We start from the raw sequence: 10,350 nt of genomic DNA, 5'->3' as shown, positions 1-10,350 counted from the left end.
AATATGTCCATCAGTGAAAAATTTTAAGTAGATACAGGATAGTTCTATGTCAGGGACATCAAAGAAAGATTTCTTGCATAGAATAAGTGATTCAGCTATGAAGGTAGCTATGATATAGGATATAGAAATGATGTATGCACTGGATTTGGTCATAAGATTTAGAGTCAAAACTGTTTTCTAAATCCTTTGTGACCTTTAGCAAATCAATAAATGCATCGGATTGAATGATGTCCAAGACTCCTTTCTGTTGTCAGTCCTGTGATTTTTAAATAAAATAAATTGGAAAGTTGTTTTCCAATTTAAGGCCATATTGTATTTTGTAGCAGGTTGGGATTCTCCTTGTGTTTGCTTGATATAGACTGAAGAGTGGCAGCTGGGCTCCAAGCAGAGGGAGAAGAGAAGGGTTTGGGAAAATTTTGATGGCTCAAAATTTGATGACCCCTCCAGTGTTGGAGGAAGGAACCTAGTACCATATACAAGCAAACCCAGTTTATTTTGTGAGCTCAAGACATTTTTAAGGACTTGTAACTAGTAACTTGGTTTCATGATGAAAGTGGAGAAGAAAGAAATTTGATGTCACTCAAGTTGAGAAATCATAAATTTTGTTTAGCAGATCAAGGAGAGCATAGAACAGACTGGAACAAATGTCTGAGGTAAAGGAATTGGGATTTTGGTATGTTCAGAGGCAGCTTTTTCCTTTGGATCCTTAAAGAAATTCAATTAAACAGAATTCTGACCTCCCATAATTGTTAAATTTAGTTAAGTAACTATAGCCTATGATCTAACCAGCTCTGGACCTTCTTGCACCTGGGTTCAAATCATAGGACTTTAAAAATGTTATCAGCTCTATAGATCCCTTTGGATTCTACCCATTTAGAAAACTGAGAATTTTTAAAGTTAATTCAAGTTTAGAGTTCAGTTGTTCAATATATTGACAAGTACAGGAAAGGAAAAGTACTGAAACTATAAACATTTAATTAGGTTAGAAATGAATTGTAAATATACCTGAGGACCATAGTTTCATTTCTCATCCTACTCTCAATTTCCTCTTAGTAGTTAGAAAGTCATTATTTCAATAGGTTCTCACATCAAAAATGGATTATTCTATATACTGCTCCCAGTTTAGCTTAATTCAAGCACTGCTCATGATTCACCAGACTGCCTGTTCATCGTTCAGCTACCAACTTGCCATTCTGTTGTGGTAACAACTCCTCATTAATCCTCCATTTTTCTTACCTCAAAAACCTAGATAAAATCAACTCATACTAGACACAAATAAAACCTAAAAATTGGAGTGCTTGTTTTTCCTATAATAATTCATTCTCTGAAGCTATGCTTTCTGGGAAATGTAACCCTACCTCAGATCTATCTTGACTGTATTATCTTGGCTAAGGTATTTGGAAAATGTAGTCCTTTCTTTCCATACACTAGTGCTTCTTAACCAGTTAGATAAAAGTTATTTACCAATTGTTATGACAAATTTAGTCATGCCTTTCTTTTCCTAATTTTTTTTTCTTTAAAGTTTGTATCTAGCTAATTCAAATTAAAGTAAGGAATTCTGTAAGCCAAACATTTACTAAAATTTAATCAATATGACAATTAAAAAAATATCTCCCATGTAATTTTACTTTGATTTATTGGTTTAACTGTTTATTCTGATCAAGTAATTCAAATCAATGAACAAATCCCATTTTCCTTTATGCCTTATAGATATAGTCTTATTCTTGGTATAAGTTTGCATGGTATATGGGAATTAGCGTTGGACCACAAGTCAAAAGGACAAAGTTCTAATCCTGTCTCTGCCTTCACCTTAGCATATGACCTTGGGTTACTAAAATGATTTCATTTAGAACTCATTTATAAAATGATGGCATTGGTACAAATAATTTTTCAGTTTCTCTCAATCTCTGATTTCTATGCAATAAATAAAATGAAGTCAGAGAGAAAATAAGTGATGGGTATTAATGGATTAATTCATTTCTTGGTCCAATCAATGTCACCATAAGCAAATGAGAACAATTAATTGTCTCAAGTCTGACTTACATAAACCTGATTTATGGTGGTATTTGTTTTTAAATCAAAAGACAAGGAAGATTGAAAATTGTAATATTCTTAACAACATAAGTAATTGCTGTTTACTGTGTGAGCTATCTAGGGAAATATTAAGACTGAGTTGCCATGTTTTTTTATGAGATGGCTACCATTACAATAATGTTCATTTTTTTAAAGGAAATTAGTTTGGTGAATACAAGGCAGAGAGATTACTACAATAATTACTTCAGTTTTCAAATGTTTACTGTCATTTTTGAGTCCCAAGAGATGGTTCGCTATTCCTTTAGCAGCCATAATACTGTTGTCACTTATACCTTCAAAGCAAAATCATAACACACAAGGTGTTCCTGGACATAAACTATCTGTGATCACTAAATATTATATTACTTCTAAGAACTACCAAGACCTCCAGGGGAAACCAAATGATATTTTATTTATGACTCTGTCACTTTCAATAAAAAAAAAAATAGCTAATGGAATGGATCCATTTAAATGTCCATTCTCTTTGGGGATTAGATAGATTTGAGCATTCGTGTGTGCCATTCTTCATGTGAACTTGATAATAAATTACATTTCCTAGTCAAAGAAGTCAATATTGTATCTGAAACTATGTGTGTGTGTGTATGTGTGCGTATGTGTGTAAGTTTTACAATTTTTCTTGTGGGAACATCAAATAAATATTGGGAATTATTATATGTTTACCCTTATATTTGAAGCTGAAACTCTGTTTACATCCAGCATATGGAGTTTTGTTAATGCAGAAGGTAAAATATTAGCTAACTCAAGTCATTCAGCCAATAAACATTTATTAAACACCTATTATGTTCCAAGTATTGTGCTAAGTGCTTTGCATGTCTTATGATTTTAAAAAATGAATTTCTTCATAATTAAAAACATTTTATAGTACATCAAATTGTCATATTATCTGTAATATCTTGTTTACCAAAATGAAACTCAGAGAAGTTTCTAGGACCCATCCTTCCCTGGTAATTTTAACAAGTACACTAAAGGAAGGTAAAATATATTTCAAACATATTCAAAGTGGGCAGTTAGCTTGGGGAGGGAAGTGGTCATTTTTAAGGACATCCCCACAGTGTGATTTCTTTAGCTAGAATGACAAAATGGGGGTATGGGGAAGGCGGTCTAATAAGGAGAGGAATTATTTAGTCACTCTAGGCTTTAATTATTATATGTATTATTTTCTTTACTCTCCTTCTTGCCATACATCTTTTTTGTATCTTCTATCAATTTAATTACTTTTCTACCATACTCAAATCAAAACCAGAAAGAGAATATGAATGCAAGCAACCCATCATTTACACATGCATTAGTGTAGCTTTTTATGCCCAATTCTCCCCACAAATTATAGAAAATCACTTTTATGGTATTCCCACTTGAAAATCATATAAATTAGAATGGCATAGATTACCATAGTATCTCTAATACAACCTCTTCCTTTTAATGATGAGCAATGAATAAGTGAAAAATCCATTCTCAGTCTTATTATTTTGCTGCATGTTTCTTCTTTGGATGCTACTTTTCAGTAGAACAGTAATAATATGTATTCAGCTTATATTAGGTTATCCAACAGCGCATCTGATCTATTGTCCACAATTTGCTGATCTATTCTTTTAGCTTTGTCTTCAGACATCTTAGAGGAGGCATTTCTAGGAACAGAAAAAATATAAAGGACACAAACTGTCACTAATTACTGTAAAAGCTTAACTGATTTCAAATAAACATCAAAAGAAAGAGATAACCTCATTCTTGAGTAAATAATTTAAATATAAATTCAGCTTACTGATAACTTTTATTTAAAGCAGCCTATTAGTATACTTTCCTTTTCTGAGTTCTGGCTTTTGATTCATTATTGGAACATTGACTCATTATTATTATTGCATTGCTGGCATATTACACATCATTAATTCCTTAATATGAAATTAATAATAATAAATAGAATTGTAACTACATATATATATAAACATACATCATGGAATAAATAAATTAGTTGGGGTGACATTAGTGGTTTAGTCTAAGCTATTTGAATGGAGTTCCCACAATAACATACATAAAAACATACACAGACCTAACATAAACATACAGACAGATATGATGTATACATATATAAATATAGATTTCATATATGTAATATGTATTTGCATGTCTAGATACATGCTGGAGCCAGCTCTAACATGATTATGAGAACTGATTGATAAATGCTCTGGATAAGCATTTATACCTTGGAAATTTGCCAATACTAGACATCTGAGCTGAATTTGGTGTTTTATGGACTATCTAGACAAAAGAAAATGATAGATAAAATGATCATAATGGAGATTAAACTTAAATGTGTGTTTTGGAGACATTTTTCTCCCTGAGATAGATAGATGTTAAAAATTTAGCAGCATATGCCACACATAGACTTTTAAAAATTCTCTTGAAAATTCAACTATGTTTTAGTTACTTTCAAACCTGTGAATGCACAAACAATACAAACAACATTTAGCCATTCCTGCCCCATATTCTGTTTTTTAGGTTAATTTCTAAACCAAAGATAAGATTTTTTATCTCTTCATATAAAATGCCAATAATTGTCTAGAGATGCTTGAGGCAGAAAACTGTAAAGAATTCATATATCTATTAGCACCATATTTTCTTTCAGTCTCATAGTGTTTTTATCATTTATATAATGATAATATTTTTGCTGTATTTTATGTTACTAATTATAATCTCCTTGAAGATGAGAACCATATATCTTATATCCTTGCATTTCCACTAACTTTTCAATCTAGTACACACACACACACACACACACACACACACACACACACACAATGTACTCCTAAATATTTTTTAGAGAATGGATAAATTATTAGGGTATAAACAAAAACTCATCAAGATATGAAGTAAATATTGACAAGAGATCCTGGTGGATTACTACTGTGTTCTCAAGCTCACTGCTGACAAACCAAAAGGCTCCAGCAAAGTCAGTTGTGGATAGAAAATTTCAGTACATAAGAACTTAATGAAAAAGAGGCCAGATAAAATGTGCAACAGAAGGTCAAGCTTCTAGTCTAAGGGCTTCTGCTTCATTTGTCATTATAACCACTGATCATTTAATTGTCTATAGAATACTGCAGTTATCTTATTCTTTCAATATGCATACACATACACATATACTACATATATATGTGTGTATATATTATAATACATATAAACATGTTAACATACATATCTATTTATATCTCTCTCTATATATATATACAATATATAAACATTTATAGAGAAGGTTAACAACTGTCTATCTACACACATATATGTGTTTATAAACTCTCTTTCTCTTTGCATGAATATGTATATACAAAACACATACATATGTGTGTATGTATCCTTTTTGTGTGTATGTATATATATACATACATATATTATATGTGATCATACTGATTCAAAACTATGTTATAAATCCAATTCAGCACAGCAGTGAATGCTACTTAGTTGAGAAGTCTGTTTTTCTAGAATATAAATTTGATAAATTAAATTCCATAACAAATGAAAAATCCTATAAAGTATTCTAATTGCACCACAGTAATATCATTATTATACACAATTTGTTAAAATATCTAGAAACCTCTAGGAAGGAGGTTCTTCTGAAGGAAGCAGAAATTAGGAGAAATGAATAGGGAGAAGATATGATATGTCAGTCAACAAGTGTTTATTTATCAAGCATTTACTCTGTACCAAGCATTGTACCAGGTAATGGCAATGAAGATAAAGGCAAAAACAGCAATCAAAGCCATCACAAGCTAATGAGAGAGACAACAAAGATATAATTAGATACATACAAGTTATATACAAAGTATATTCCAATATGACTTATTCCAAAATGGTATTTCTGGAAAATGGGTATTGTAAAGTCAAAAGCATTCATTAAATATATGTTCTGTGCCAAGCACTTTACTAAGCCCTGGGGATACAACTAAAAGCAAAAGTAGTCTTTGCCCTTCAAAGGGTCACGATTTCATAGGGAGACTGCCTTTATCTATTTCTATCTCTTATCTCACTTTATCTCTCTCCACAGACACACATAGATAAAAACATATATACACACATCTATGTATAAATACTCTTACATGTGTTAATATAGTGGAGCAATTTTAAGCTACTAAAGCTTAATCTTTCAGTTTTAAGGCATTAAACTTTAATACTGCACTAAGACTTGAAATCCTGTGTGTGTGTGTGTGTGTGTGTGTGTGTGTGTGTCAGAGAAACAACATGAGCATTAAGAAGACCTGAGAAAGGCTTCTTGCAGAAATCAGTCTTTTTTCTAAGACCTGAGGGAAACTAAGAAATCTAGAATTCATAAGCCAGAAAGAAGACTATTTCAGGAATGGATGGCAGTCAGTGAAAATTCTGTGTCAAAAGATGCAGTGTTTTGTGCAAAGAACAAAGAGGTCAATATCACTAGATCAGAGAATTCATGGAGGGGAAAAAAGGTATGAAATGGTAGAAAGAGGTATGGTTATGAAGGGCTTTAAAAGCCAAAAAGACACAGACCATCGATCAAATCATTGGCAACTTAATAAATTACTTTATGAGCAATTATCAAAATGGGGAAGTTAAAATTGCTTAAAAACCACCCTAGCCAGCAAACAGTTTCTTTTCTAAATAGAAAGATATAGTGATCAATAGTAACAACTTATAATATAAATTATCCTGTAGATTTGAAGGAACGAATGATAAAGGAAGACTGTGAACAGCATTACAGCGTAAAGTAGCGAAGGGAAAAAAGATATCTTGCTATGGTACCTAAGGAAACAAGGTCATGCAGAAAACATTTAAGGATGAAAATGGAAAGGGGGGGAAATGGAAAAGAAATTGAAAAAAATCATCTGTTAAAATTTATACAATGAACCACTCTCTTTATCAATGGCAAGGGAACCATTTCACTTGGACTCTAGGATCACAGACTCTGATATGCTATAGTGCATGAAAAGGTAGAGACAGCTCAATTAAGAGAAAAGATGAGTAAAGCAGCTGTGCCAGATCTAGACGACAGTGTAAGGGTCTGTGCTGAGGGAAGAGTAGGAATACAATTTTTTAAAGTGTTAAAGTATTGGTTATCACAATATTTCAAATAGGAAAAAAATAACAAAATTTTTTTTAAAAAATCATAAACCAGTTATTACTACTAGAAAAAAAAATCAATCCAGGAATTTAATCAATAAGGACTAAAATGTTGACCTACTTTCTAAACCCTATAACATCTTGATAAAGCAGAATCACAGGCTAACAGCATGGGGGGAGGGGATTAGGGGTCACCTAGTCCAAATTATACACAGTCAAGAATCTCCACTACAATATAGTGGGAAGGTGGTTGATTGCCATCCAATCCAATCTAAATTTGCCTCTTTGAATCTTCTATTATTACTCTTAATTCAATATTGATTATCACAGTATCTCAAATAGGAAAAAATAACAACAAAAGTAAAAATAAATATCATGTAAATAAGTGGTTATTACCAGAAAAAGTTCAATCCAGGAGCTTAATCAATAATGACTAAAGTGTTAACCTACTTTCTGATTCTACAACATCTTGATAAAAAAGAATCACAGACTAGCAGCATGGTGAGGAGAGGTGGGGGGGACTTTAGTGATCTCCATGTCCAAACTGGTCCAGACCAGAATCTCCACTATAACATAGTGGGAAAGTGGTTAATTGCCACCCAATCAAATCTAAATTTGCCTCATTGCATCTTTTATTATTACTCAGTTCTACAAAGAAAACATCTAATTTATGAGAGTTCTAAAAATACTTGAAGATAGCTTTCTGGTTTTTTCTAGGTTTTCTCTTTCTTAAGGATTGTTGCTGTTCACTTGTTTCAGTCATGTCTACCTCTTCATGATCTCATATGGGTTTTATTGGTAGAAATACTAGAGTGATTTTCCATTTCCTCCTTTACTTAAACAAAAAGGTTTAAGTGACTTTCCCAGAGTCCCACAGATATTAAGTGTCTGGTCAGTTTTGAACTCATGAAAAGGAGTCTTTCGGACTCTAGAACTGGCATCTAAGTGCCCTTCTCTTCAGGATAAACTTCCACAATTCCCTCAATCATTGTATTTAAGGGTTTTTAGCATTAAATTTATCCTTTTCAAGCATCAATATTCTGTCATCAATATTCTTTCTAAACTGTGGTTCTAGAGCTGCATATAATACTGCAGGTGTGACTTAACTAGGAGAGAGAATAGCAGGACTCTTACCTTTCTTCTATTCATGTAAGTTATGCCTCTCTCTCTCTCTCTCTCTCTCTCTCTCTCTCTCTCTCTGGCTGAGGCAATTGAGGTTAAGTGACTTGCCCAGGGTCACACAGTCAGGAAATGTTAAGTGTCTGAGACCAGATTTTAACTCAGGTCCTCCTGACTTCAGGGCTGGTGCTCTATCCACTGTGCCACCTAGCTGCCCCTAGTTATGCTTCTCTTAATGACACAGAGGTACCGGATTTTTTTTTCTTTTTTTGGCTATAATATCACACTGTTCATTCACACTGAGCTTCCTGTTCATTAACACTCTGAGTTGCTTTCTTTGTTCCAATGAAGTTAGATATCAATAAGCTTCTCTCAAGGACAAGGTCAAGCTTTTTAACCCAAATGAAAGATTTTGTATTATCTTTATTAAATGACATCAGATCTGATTTAGCACAATGTTCAGAGATCTTTCTGAATTTTGATTCTGCCATTCAGTTTATTAGCAATCCTTCTCAGTTTTGTGTCATATATAGATTTAATAAGGAAACTACCTGTCTTTGTCTAAATCATTCATAAATTTCAACAACACAGATTCCTGAGGCAATCTATCAGAAGTCTTCTCTCAAGCTAACATTTAACCATTCTTAACTTAAGTCTGGTCTTTCAATGAGTTCTAGATATATCTAAATTTCTATTCAGCAAGTCAGATGATAAATATTTGTTTAGAATTTATTTAGGATACCAGGTACTGCACTAAGCCCTTGGGATACACAATCAAAGTTTGGGGGTTTTTTTGTTTGTTTTTGGGGGGATGTAAGGTTAAGGATAGTTCCTGTCCCAGAGGAGCTTATGATCTGATAAGAGAAGACCACACACACACACACACACACACACACACACACACACACACACAAAGATACTCAAATGATGGAAAAATCCAAAGTACTCCAAAGGTTCTAATGGGAAATAGAGAAAAGACTAAGCAAAACTCCTTTCTTACAAAGAGAACATGGAGCCCATGATACTATCCTTTAGACTGAGGGTCTAATAATGAGGGCAGAACATACTTATGAGATGTGAATACTAGGCATAATTAATCATGCAGGATAATGAAGTTTCTCAATGGTGAACTTCCTGGGAAAGGAAGTATGAGGGAGAAGTTTAAAAAAGTATAGCTGGTAGGAAAGAGGGAGAAGACTGTGCTGAGCCTCTTCTTTAAATAAAGATCCTAGAGCCCATCTTCCTCTCTTTCATATCTTTGCCTCAAGAATAGAATGAGGTATTAGCAAACCTTTTTTTATTAAAATCTTAAGCAAAATATATCTATAGCATTCTCCTGATCTTACAGATTCATAAGTCGTTTAGCAAAAAGAAATAAGATTAATTTATAACTGGTTCTTGTACTGACTCTAAATGCTTAATTACTGATTAGAATATAAGCTTCTTGTAAAAAAAAAGATTTGAATGAAAATATTTTTATAAAACACATCACATTTTGTGGCTCATAGTAGGTTTTTAATAAATGCTTGTTTTCTTCCTTCCTTCCCTGTAAAACCTGCTGGTCTTAAATCTAGAGTGAATATATCACACTATGCCTGACTTCTCTCAGTTACAGAATATTAATGGGTTTTCATTGCTACCCTTCATCCATACACTCCATCTCAGATTCCTATTATTTCCATTCCAGCAACCATCTACTATTTGTTAGCAAGAGTTAGATACAGAATGAAATTTACTTTAGTTGGTACCTTGGCCTTTTGGGAGGATGAAATTATCACAAAGGCAACAAGTCAATCAAGTTATTAACTACTTTTCTTTAGGTTTCAAAAGGAGAATGAAGGAAGAAGAAATACAGGGAGCAAGAAGGAGAGGGGGGGAAAGAAAGTAGAAGAAAAAGGGGAAAAAGAGAAAAGAAGAAAGGGAGAGAAAGAAGAAGAGAGAGAACAGAGAGAGAGGAGGGAGGGAAGGAGGGAGAGAGAGGAGAGAAAGAAAAGGAGGGAGAAGTGGGACAGAGGGAGAAAGAGAAAAAGACAGAAAGAAAAGCAAGACACAGAA

This window comes from Sarcophilus harrisii, chromosome 1 (genome assembly GCF_902635505.1).
Source record: "Sarcophilus harrisii chromosome 1, mSarHar1.11, whole genome shotgun sequence".
In the NCBI taxonomy this organism is placed as follows: Eukaryota; Metazoa; Chordata; class Mammalia; order Dasyuromorphia; family Dasyuridae; genus Sarcophilus; species Sarcophilus harrisii.
The sequence above is the reverse complement of the archived record's forward strand: the minus strand, read 5'-3'. Positions refer to the sequence as shown.